Genomic DNA, 11,094 nt, shown 5'->3' with positions numbered 1-11,094 from the left:
CCCTTCATATGTCCACGCTCACTGAATCTCTTCCCACACTCTGGACACTCGTGAGGTTTGTCACCTGAATGTACTAACATGTGAGTCTTCATATCACTAAGACGACTGAATCTCTTCCCACACTCTGGACACTCGTGAGGCTTGTCACCTGAATGCACTAACATGTGAGTCTTCATATTTCCACGCTCACTGAATCTCTTCCCACACTCTGGACATTCATGAGGTTTGTCACCTGAATGCAATAACATGTGACGTTTCACACTTCCTGGACGGGTGAATACCTTCCCACACTCTGGACACTTATGAGGTTTGTCACTTGAATGCAATAACATGTGACGTTTCACATTTCCTGGACGGGTGAATACCTTCCCACACTCTGGACACTTATGAGGTTTATCACCTGAATGCACTAACATGTGAGTCTTCATATTTCCACGCTCACTGAATCTCTTCCCACACTCTGGACATTCATGAGGTTTGTCACCTGAATGCACTAACATGTGAGTCTTCATATTTCCACGCTCACTGAATCTCTTCCCACACTCTGGACAATTATGAGGTTTGTCACCTGAATGCAATAACATGTGACGTTTCACACTTCCTGGACGGGTGAATACCTTCCCACACTCTGGACACTTATGAGGTTTGTCACCTGAATGCAATAACATGTGATGTTTCACACTTCCTGGACGGGTGAATACCTTCCCACACTCTGGACACTCGTGAGGTTTATCACCTGAATGTACTAACATGTGAGTCTTCACATGTGAAGGACTGGTGAATACCTTCGGACACTGTGGACACTGGTGAGTCTTCATCTTCTTTATGACAGGTGCAGTTTGTGTGAAGGTTTTCTCCCCCGGATGTTGGGAGAAGCGTCAAGGCTTGAGTGTTGTTTCTTAGAGTTAGACTTGATGTGAGCACTTGGCGGTCAATGGTGGTGCTTCTTCTTTATGATAGGTGCAGTTTGTGTCAAGGTTTTCCCTTAATGCTCGTGCTGAACATCACTGGCTGGCGCGCTGCTAAGATGGCGGCGGTTGTTTACATCCTCGTCGGGGACTGGTCAAGTCGTATACTGCAATTTCGGATACCGGGCTAGAAACAACTTCGTTCACTGAGAAATTTGTACATACAAACCATTTTTTTCGTATATGCGCTGGTTTGTGTTCACTGCTGTTCTCGTCTGAATAAATACATGGCACGTGTTCATATAATTAGCGCTTCCATTATTAGAATTATTTATCCATTATTAGAATAACAAGTGCAAACCATACCCCCTTACAGTTGAAATCTATTTATTTATATACAAGAAGGTACATTGGGTTGCGAGAGTACATAACAAATATAAATATAAATAAATAAATAAATATGTTTATTCAGGTAAGGTATATACATACAAGTGATGTTACATTAATGGATTGATATATAGATAGAGCTAGTACATACAATGCCTAAAGCCACTATTACGCAATGCGTTTCGGGCAAGAAAAACATTAATATCTAGAACTTAATACTAATTGAGCATAAAGAATGAAAAGTGTTGAGAACAAATACAAATAAAGATAAAAAAAGGGGGAACATGGCTGAAAAAGCAGCACAAATACAATAGGTTGACAAACAGTGTTGATTAAAAAAAAAAAAAAAAAAAAAAAAAAACAGACATGGGTTGACAATAGAGGAGTGAGGTAGGTTACAGGGAATTTATTAGGTAGTGTTTAGTTTTTATCTTAAACTGGTTGAGAGAGGTACAGTCTTTAACATGGTTGGGAAGGTCATTCCACATTCTGGGCCCCTTGATTTGTAGAGCATTTCTAGTTTGATTAAGTCGTACTCTAGGAATATCAAAACTGTATTTATTTCTGGTGTGGTGCTCATGGGTTCTGTTACAACCTTCTATGAAGCTTTTGAGATCAGGATTGGCATTATAGTTTAGCGTTTTATATATGTATAATACACATGAGAGAATGTGCAGTGACTTAATGTCTAACATATTCAGAGATTTGAGTAGGGGTACCAAGTGATGTCTGGGGCCAGAGTTGGATATTGTCCTAATAGCAGCTTTGTGTTGGGTAATTAGAGGACGTAAGTGATTTTGGGTAGTAGAACCCCAAGCACAAATACTATAGTTGAGATATGGATAGATAAGGGAGTAATAGAGAGTCACCAGGGCAGGGCGTGGTACATAATATCTGATCTTAGAAAGAATGCCCACAGTTTTTGAAACTTTTTTTGATATATTTAGAATGTGTCCCTGGAAATTCAGCTTGTGGTCAATGAGAATGCCAAGGAATTTGCCATCTAATTTGTTACAAATTTGGGTATTGTTTATTTTGAGATTTATTTGACTAGAGGATTTATTGATATTAAGAGGTACATTGTAGCAAGATTTGTGATTAAAGGATTTAAGACTAACACGTTTAGAAACAAGGCGCCCCCGAAGGAGGCTATTATTTGTTATGCACCCCATACTCAACCAGTAAGTAGTGGAGCAAAACATAGATTACATGGTCATAAAGTCTTAATCAGACCAATTCAATTCTATTTCTTTCTTTATTATGCACCCCATACCTATCCCGTGGGCGGTGGTGTAAAGGATTACAGAGGCGGAATTTTAATTTTAAACGGAAGTAATGTCTTGGCATTTACGGCTTCAGCGGGTGGGTGGGTCCGTGGGTTTATTACACTATGAGTGAAAACAATCGCCTGTTCTCTATTTTATATTGCCGCTTGTAGAGCTAGAAACTGTTGCCTCTTGTGTGCGTTGCACAAGGGGATTAATATCTGGATTAATATCTTTCAATATTTCCAGTATTTTTTAAGGTATCGCTTAAATACCGAAGATACTGCTATTGGACACCGCTTAATTGACAATGTCTCAACAACGCAGGCTGAAGATGTGCGTGGCTCCTGCTACTGCAATGATGCTCATTTGCTTTGCTTTTCAATGATGCGCCTTAGTTGTCCCCTCTCTAACTTACCGTTCTAAATACCCCTTCTCCATCTCTCGCAAACATTCCCCCCTCATACATCTCCCCCCTTTCCTCCTGTCCCCCTGTCCATCTTTGTCCCCCTGTCCCTCACTTTGTCCCCTTGCCCACATTTTCTGTCCTCTGTCCCCGATCCCTTTCCCCCTGTCCCCTTGTCCCCCCTTTCCATCTCTGTCCCCCTGTCCCTCTCTATCCCATTGTCCCTCTCTCTGTCCCCCTGTCTCTCTCTGTCCCCCTGTTCCTCTCTGTCCTCCTGTTCCTCTCGCTGTCCCCCTGTTCCTCTATGTCCCCCTGTCCATCTCTGTCCCCCTGTCCTTCTCTCTGTCCCCTGTACCTCTCTGTCCCCCTGCCCACTCTTTCTGTCCGCTGTCCTTCATCTGTCCCCCTCCCTTTCCTCCAGTCCCCCTATCCATCTCTGTCCCCTTGTCCCTGTCTCTGTTCCCCTGTCCCTATCTCTGCCCCCTGTCCCTCTCTCTGTCCCACTGTCCGCCCTTTCTGCCCCCCTGTTCCTGTCTTTCTCTGTCTGTCCCTGTCCCTCCCTCTGTCCCCCTGCCCACTCTTTCTATCCCCTGTCTCTCCTCTGTCCCCTCTCTCTTGGTCTCCTGCCCCCCTCTCCTCCTTCCGTACCCCGGTCCCCCTCTCTGACCCTGTCCCTCTGTCTCTGTCCCTCTGTTCCTGTCCCTCTGTCTCTGTCCCTGTCCCCTTCTCTGTCCCTGTCTCCCTCTCTGTCCCACTGCCCCCCTCTGTTCCCCCGTCGCTCCTCTGGCCCTGTCCGTCTGTCCCTGTCCCTCTGTCTCTGCCTCTCCTCGTTTCTGCCATTCTCTGTGTCAGCCTATCTCTGTCTCTTTCCTCGCTCTATCTCTGTCATTCTCTCACTGACTTTGCATATCCTTATCTGTCCGTCTCTGTGTCTAACATTCTCTCCCTGACTCTGTCTATATCTATTTCTCTGTCTCGGTCTTCATCTCTTTCTCTTTCTCTCCTTACATACATACATACATACATACATACATACATACATACATACATACATACATACATACATACATACATACATACATTTATTTAACACATGTGGTACACGCACAAGGGGACACAGGTGGAAGCTGAGTACCCAAATGAGCCAGAGAGATTATAGAAAGAACTTTTCAGTGTCAGAGTAGTTAATAAATGGAATGCATTAGGCAGTAATGTGGTGGAGGCTGACTCCATACACAGGTTCAAATGTAGATATGACAGAGCCCAGTAGGCTCAGGAATCTGTACATCAGTTGATTGACGGTTGAGAGGCGGGACCAAAGAGCCAAAGTTCAACCCCCGCAACCACAACTAGGTTAGTACATACATACATACATACATACATAAGATAAAAAACAGTGGAGGATTCCCAGGTAGAACAATCACCCACAATGCCCATTACCCCTTTACCCTGTTGTCCTTAACTACACAACTATACAAGAGTCATTAACACGTATAATGGCTGATCCCCCATCACGATAGCATGAAGACCAATTGCCTGACCCGCAGTCCGTCTTGCTCCTCAAATAATTTTCGGGTTAACATGAAAACGTCTCTCGAGTTTATCTCTCTAATGTTGTTTTCCCATCTTTCATTTTATCAGCTTAGTTCCTTTATTATGCCCCAATTACTCATCCATTGAGCGGTAGTTAAACTGAACCCAAATTTTAAAAAAGTTCCTTTTGCTAAGCAAGCTACAGTCTTGATAATGTCAGATATATTGTTTGTTAACACATTTCTCAACAATGAACAGTCAGTTTTATCAAGCTAACATATCCTAACACAACGAGTGAGAGTATTAACTGGTCTAATTATTTTATTAGACCAGTATATATTATTAGATTATACTGGTATAATTATATATATATATATATATATATATATATATATATATATATATATATATATATATATATATAGTGCCTGTTCATTACAACTATTTAACGCTGGAAGGGATCAGGATAAGGATTTGGGATGGGATGGGGAGGAATGGTGCCAAACCACTTGGACGGCGGTCGGAGATTGAACGCCTAGGACTGCTTCTGTGCATTTAAATTACTAACTTACCTGAGAGTCTATATCCCTACATGTCAATGTTTGTGTATACTGGTAATGTGAGGAACATACAGAAGATAAGGGTAGCTGAACACCACAAAATGCTGAAGGGCAACTTTATTAAAGTTGCATAATGAAATGTGTAAGTACTTCATTCCTAATGATGTGCTGCCCGAAATCTTAGCGAAGTATCCAAAATTTGCTTACTGAGAGAAGCTAGAAGAGACAGAAAACGAGAGGTGTTAGAAGAGAGGAGGAAAGGAGAGATAAGAAAAACAAGAGACAAACGTAAAAGAAATTAAAAAAAAAAAGGGACACTTGTTAGGAGAGAAAATAGAGACCAGAGAAGACCATATATCAAGAGTGTGAGGATAAACACTTAATTGTGATTTTCTTAGTAGACATCCTCTGCCTCTTGTATACGAATCGTACTTGCAAGTTTTCCCTGAAAAGATATTAACAAAATTAATTAATATTTATTTATTTGTTTATATAAATTACACACACAAACTTTATATACATATATATATATATATATATATATATATATATATATATATTATATATATATATATATATATATATATATATATATATATATATATGTCGTACCTAATAGCCAGAACGCACTTCTCAGCCTACTATTCAAGGCCCGATTTGCCTAATAAGCCAAGTTTTCATGAATTAATGTTTTTTCGTCTACCTAACCTACCTAACCTAACCTAACCTAGCTTTTTTTGGCTACCTAACCTAACCTTACCTATACATATAGGTTAGGTTAGGTTAGGTAGGGTTGGTTAGGTTCGGTCATATATCTACGTTAATTTTAACTCCAATAAAATAAAATTGACCTCATACATAGAGAAAAGGGTTGCTTTATCATTTCATAAGAAAAAAATTATAGTAAATATATTAATTCAGGAAAACTTGGCTTACTAGGCAAATCTGGCCTTGAATAGTAGGCTGAGAAGTGAGTTCTGGCTACTAGGTACGACATATATATATATATATATATATATATATATATATATATATATATATATATTGTACCTAGTAGCCAGAACGTCGTACTCGGACTGCTATGCAAGGCCCGATTTGCCTAATAAGCCAAGTTTTCCTGAATTATTATATTTTCTCTAATTTTTTTCTTATGAAATGATAAAGCTACCCATTTCATTATGAGGTCAATTTTTTTTATTGGAGTTAAAATTAACGTAAATATATGACCGAACCTAACCAACCCTACCTAACCTAGCCTAACCTATCTTTATAGGTTAGGTTAGGTAGCCGAAAAAGTTAGGTTAGGTAGTCGAAAAACAATTAATTCATGAAAACTTGGCTTATTAGGCAAATCAGGCCTTGCATAGTAGGCTGAGAAGTGCATTCTGGCTACTAGGTACGACATACATACATAATATATATATATATATATATATATATATATATATATATATATATATATATATATATATATATATATATATATATATATATACATATATATATATGTCGTACCTAGTAGCCAGAACGCACTTCTCGGCCTACTATTTAAGGCCCGATTTGCCTAATAAGCCAAGTTTTCATGAATTAATATATTGTCTGTAATTTTTTTCTTATGACATAATAAAGCTACCCATTTCATTATGTATGACGTCAATTTCTTTTTATTGGCGTTGAAATTAACATATATGACCGAACCATATATATCATATATGATATATGACCGAACCTAACCAACCCTACCTAACCTAACCTTACCTATCTTTAAAGGTTAGGTTAGGTTAGGTAGCCGAAAAAGTTAGGTTAGGTTAGGTTAGGTAGGTTAGGTAGTCGAAAAACAATTAATTCATGAAAACTTGGCTTATTATTCAAATCGGGCCTTGCATAGTAGGCTGAGAAGTGCGTTCTGGCTACTAGGTACGACATATATATATATATATATATATATATATATATATATATATATATATTTATATATTTCGTAAACCTCATCCTGTAAACATTCATGTTTCTACATGTTAAACAAGCTACGGGGATGAGGGAAGGGGTTGTTCCCTCCATGCTGGATATTATATTTACCAGGAAAGAGGAAGAGAGATTTATCATTCAGTATGACCTCCCTCCCTTGGGTAAAAGTGGCTATGTCTTTTTGGGAATAAAGTATGCAATGCATTATAATCTGGAAGAAAATGAGCTTGAAGCAGTTGAAAAACCTGATTTGTGGAGAGGTCATTATGGGGAACTCAGATATTTCCCCAAGAAATTTGACAGAAACACTTGCTGTTAGGACATGTAGTAAATGAGATGTATGTCAAGTTTTGTGAAATATATGATAATGGCACAACAAAATTTATACTAAATCAGAGATGCAGAACTAGGAATAGGGGATTTGTTCAACAGCAATTGTGAGAGGGCCAGAGACCAAAAGACACACAAATGGAATCAATATAGCAAGAGGCCAAACCCCCAAACATACAAGCAATACAAAAATGCGAGAAACAACAATAGCAGCAAGGAGAGGGGCAGAAAGACTATAACTTTCGGTCAGCAACCACACACAGGCCCAAACATAGATTGGGAGATGGCTTCTTCAATAACGAATTGTAAAAGTACCTATAACAGAAACATAATTGGATCTGCTTTGATACAGATCACAAAAGAAAGTAATTTGAACATTAGCAGCGGTTTATATAACTTAGATCCATTTTTAATAGATCAATTAATGGGCAATTTAAGTAGGATCATTGGAACACATTTGTCTCACTAATTCATTGTAAATATTTACTATTTTTATGCTATGATTATCCATGTTTGGGCCTGTGTGTGGTTGCTGCATCGGAAATTCTTGTTTCAATTTTCCTCCGTGGTCTGACACAGACTGACTGACTGACTGACTATATATATATATATATATATATATATATATATATATATATATATATATATATATATATATATATATATATATATATATATTTATATATATATATATATATATATATATATATATATATATATATATATATATATATATATATATATATATATATATATATATTTAAAGATAATTAGTAAAAAAAAACACAAATTTAAATTATTTTACCTTGTACCTAGATCCACCAGGCCTGTTTGGTGCATGTTTCAGTACTTCAGAAATATGAAAGGTCACGTCTTCCTCCTTAACTTGCGGATGTGCGTTGATAGATGATTCTGTAAAATTAACAGTTATTTATATAACAAATTCTGTATAACAATAATATTCTGTAAAATTAAAAGTAATTTACACAACAGATAAAACGTTAACTCTCCAGAGATGGTGATACACAACATATAAAAGACAAGTTTCAGAACAAGATATGCATTTAGGAATAAGGTTTCGTACATGTAGGTAGCACATGAGAAAAAAAGTGGAAGGTGATCAAGTTTATATTAACATGTTAACGGCTTTCTTAAGGCTTTGCAAAAAATGCGTTGAGTACAAATAAAAATAGAGGTAAAAGAGGGGGGAACATTGTTGAAAAAACAGCACAAATACAATTTCAAATTATTACAGAAAATTACATTAAAACAGCGTTGATTTGAAAAACAAAAAAAAAACATACATGGGTTGACAATAGAGGGGTAAGGTAGGTTACAGGGAATTTATTAGGTATAGCTTCGTTTTTAACTTAAACTGGTTGAGCATTTCTGGTTTGATTAAGTCGTACTCTAGGAATATCAAAACTGTATTTATTTCTGGTGTGGTGCTCATGGGTTCTGTTACAACCTTCTATGAAGCTTTTGAGATCAGGATTGGCATTACAGTTTAGCGTTTTATATATGTATAGTACACATGAGAGAATGTGCAGTGACTTAATGTCTAACATATTCAGGGATTTGAGTTGGGGTACCGAGTGATGTCTGGGCACCACACCAGAAATAAATACAGTTTTGATATTTCTGGAGTACGACTTAATCAAACCAGAAATGCTCTACAAATCAAGGGGCCCAGAATGTGGAATGACCTTCCCAACCATGTTAAAGACAGTACCTCTCTCAACCAGTTTAAGTTAAAAACGAAGCTATACCTAATAAATTCCCTGTAACCTACCTTACCCCTCTATTGTCAACCCATGTATGTTTTTTTTTTTTTTTTTTTTTTTTTTCAAATCAACGCTGTTTTAATGTAATTTTCTGTAATAATTTGAAATTGTATTTGTGCTGTTTTTTCAACAATGTTCCCCCCTCTTTTACCTCTATTTTTATTTGTACTCAACGCATTTTTTCTTTTTACCCATTAGTTTTAAGCTTTAGTCAGTAGTGTTTTTTCCTGCCCGAAACGCTTTGCGTAATAGTGGCTTTAGGCATTGTATGTACTAGCTCTTATCTATAAAGCCAACAAACTTTGTAAAATCTCTTTATGTATGTACCTTTGCCTAAATAAAAATTATTATTATTATTATTATTATTAATGAAAAAATATTACTAATGTAATCTCACTGACCAATGAATTGTACATTGTTTAAAAGTCAATTATTTACATTATTATTATTTAATACTAATGATATAAAAATGCATTTTGCAATCTACTATTTATGCAAATATTAACCACAGGATCATGAAATAAACTGCAAAATACTGTAAAGGATAAACCAATTAAGTTTACATTTTCCCATAGCTAAGTCAGTCAGTTCTACAGTACTAGCAGCAGAGAACAATTATGACCAACCTCTATTAAATGAAACAATCTTAAGAGCAAGTGATAGAAATATAATCATTTATACTTAATGTACACTTAATTTGAACTTAAAATTTAAATTTTTTAGTGAATTTTAAATAAAAAAAAATTATTTAATTTTTTTGTTACTTACTTAAAATAACATTATATAGTTCTTGTTTTTCTAGAAATGCTAATTTCTTCTTTTGTCCTTTTAGGCTGTATAATGACCAAAGGCCGTTTGTTCCTATCTTCTTCATCATTCTTCGAACCATAGTTGCACAATCAGACCCACGTACACTGGTTAAAAGCAACACCTAAAAGCAACAGCAAAAATGTAGTACACTAGTAAATTTGATATATATTATATATTTAATATATATATATATATATATCATCATAAATAACTTATTTATGATAAGGAATCTTATCATATAAATAACATCTCAACAAATCACATCATTCTAGGAGGTGATTTCAATATTGACCTGGGTCTATAAAATAACCCTCTAGTTGACTATTTCCATAACAGCATGTAATCCTCTATGATAATCCCCACAATCACCAAGCCCAAGCCAAGCACTAGAATAAAGTTCTCAAGTCAAGCCTAGCCTCGGGCCGGGCTTGGGGAGTAGAAGAACTCCCAGACCCCCATCAAGCTGATAAGTGTGTGTGTGTTATGAAGAGATACATCTTAACGACTATCAAAATTAGCAAGAGAAATATAGTCGTTGAAATGTAAGCCTCATCCTAACCATACACTCAAGACCTTGAGAAAGCACTCAGGAGAGTGTGAAAGACTTGGTGTTAATATTACATAATTTACAAATGTGTAAGTGTTAGATTTTATCCTATCCTATATAAACAAGATTATATCATTATTCTTATTATTTAGCAATTTTATCTTTTCTGCATGAACTACCAAAAAATTTTAATTAGAAAATTAGCAAATATCTGTAATATTTAAGAAGATGAAAAATTGAAGGAAACATTACTGTTAAAATACCACTTACAAATTTTGTTCTGAAACTCGATTCCGCTAACTTCCTATTGAGAGCATTAAGATCACCTTCTGCAGCAATAGGATTTGGTGTTTACTAGTTGTGTTTTGCGGGGGTTGAGCTCTGCTCTTTCGGCCCGCCTCTCAACTGTCAATCAACTGTTTACTAACTACTTTTTTTTTTTCCCACACCACACACACACATCCCAGGAAGCAGCCCGTGACAGCTGACTAACTCCCAGGTACCTATTTACTGCTAGGTAAGAGGGGCACTTAGGGTGAAAGAAACTTTGCCCATTTGTTTCTGCCTCGTGCGGGAATCGAACCCGCGCCACAGAA

General features: G+C 36.7%; 1 long non-coding RNA gene across 1 annotated transcript; it reads right to left on the bottom strand.

Moving 5' to 3' along the window:
- Positions 1–4,948: 4,948 nt before the first annotated feature.
- LOC138352808 (uncharacterized) lies at positions 4,949–10,830 on the bottom strand. The gene is made up of 3 exons (XR_011222879.1): positions 10,769–10,830; positions 8,163–8,269; positions 4,949–5,504 (listed from the first exon to the last, which is right to left on the bottom strand). It is a non-coding gene; the product is annotated as an uncharacterized lncRNA (long non-coding RNA).
- Between the last annotated feature and the right edge of the window lie 264 nt (positions 10,831–11,094).

This window comes from Procambarus clarkii, chromosome 55 (assembly GCF_040958095.1).
Source record: "Procambarus clarkii isolate CNS0578487 chromosome 55, FALCON_Pclarkii_2.0, whole genome shotgun sequence".
Taxonomy (NCBI): domain Eukaryota; kingdom Metazoa; phylum Arthropoda; class Malacostraca; order Decapoda; family Cambaridae; genus Procambarus; species Procambarus clarkii.
The sequence above is the reverse complement of the archived record's forward strand: the minus strand, read 5'-3'. Positions and strand labels throughout refer to the sequence as shown.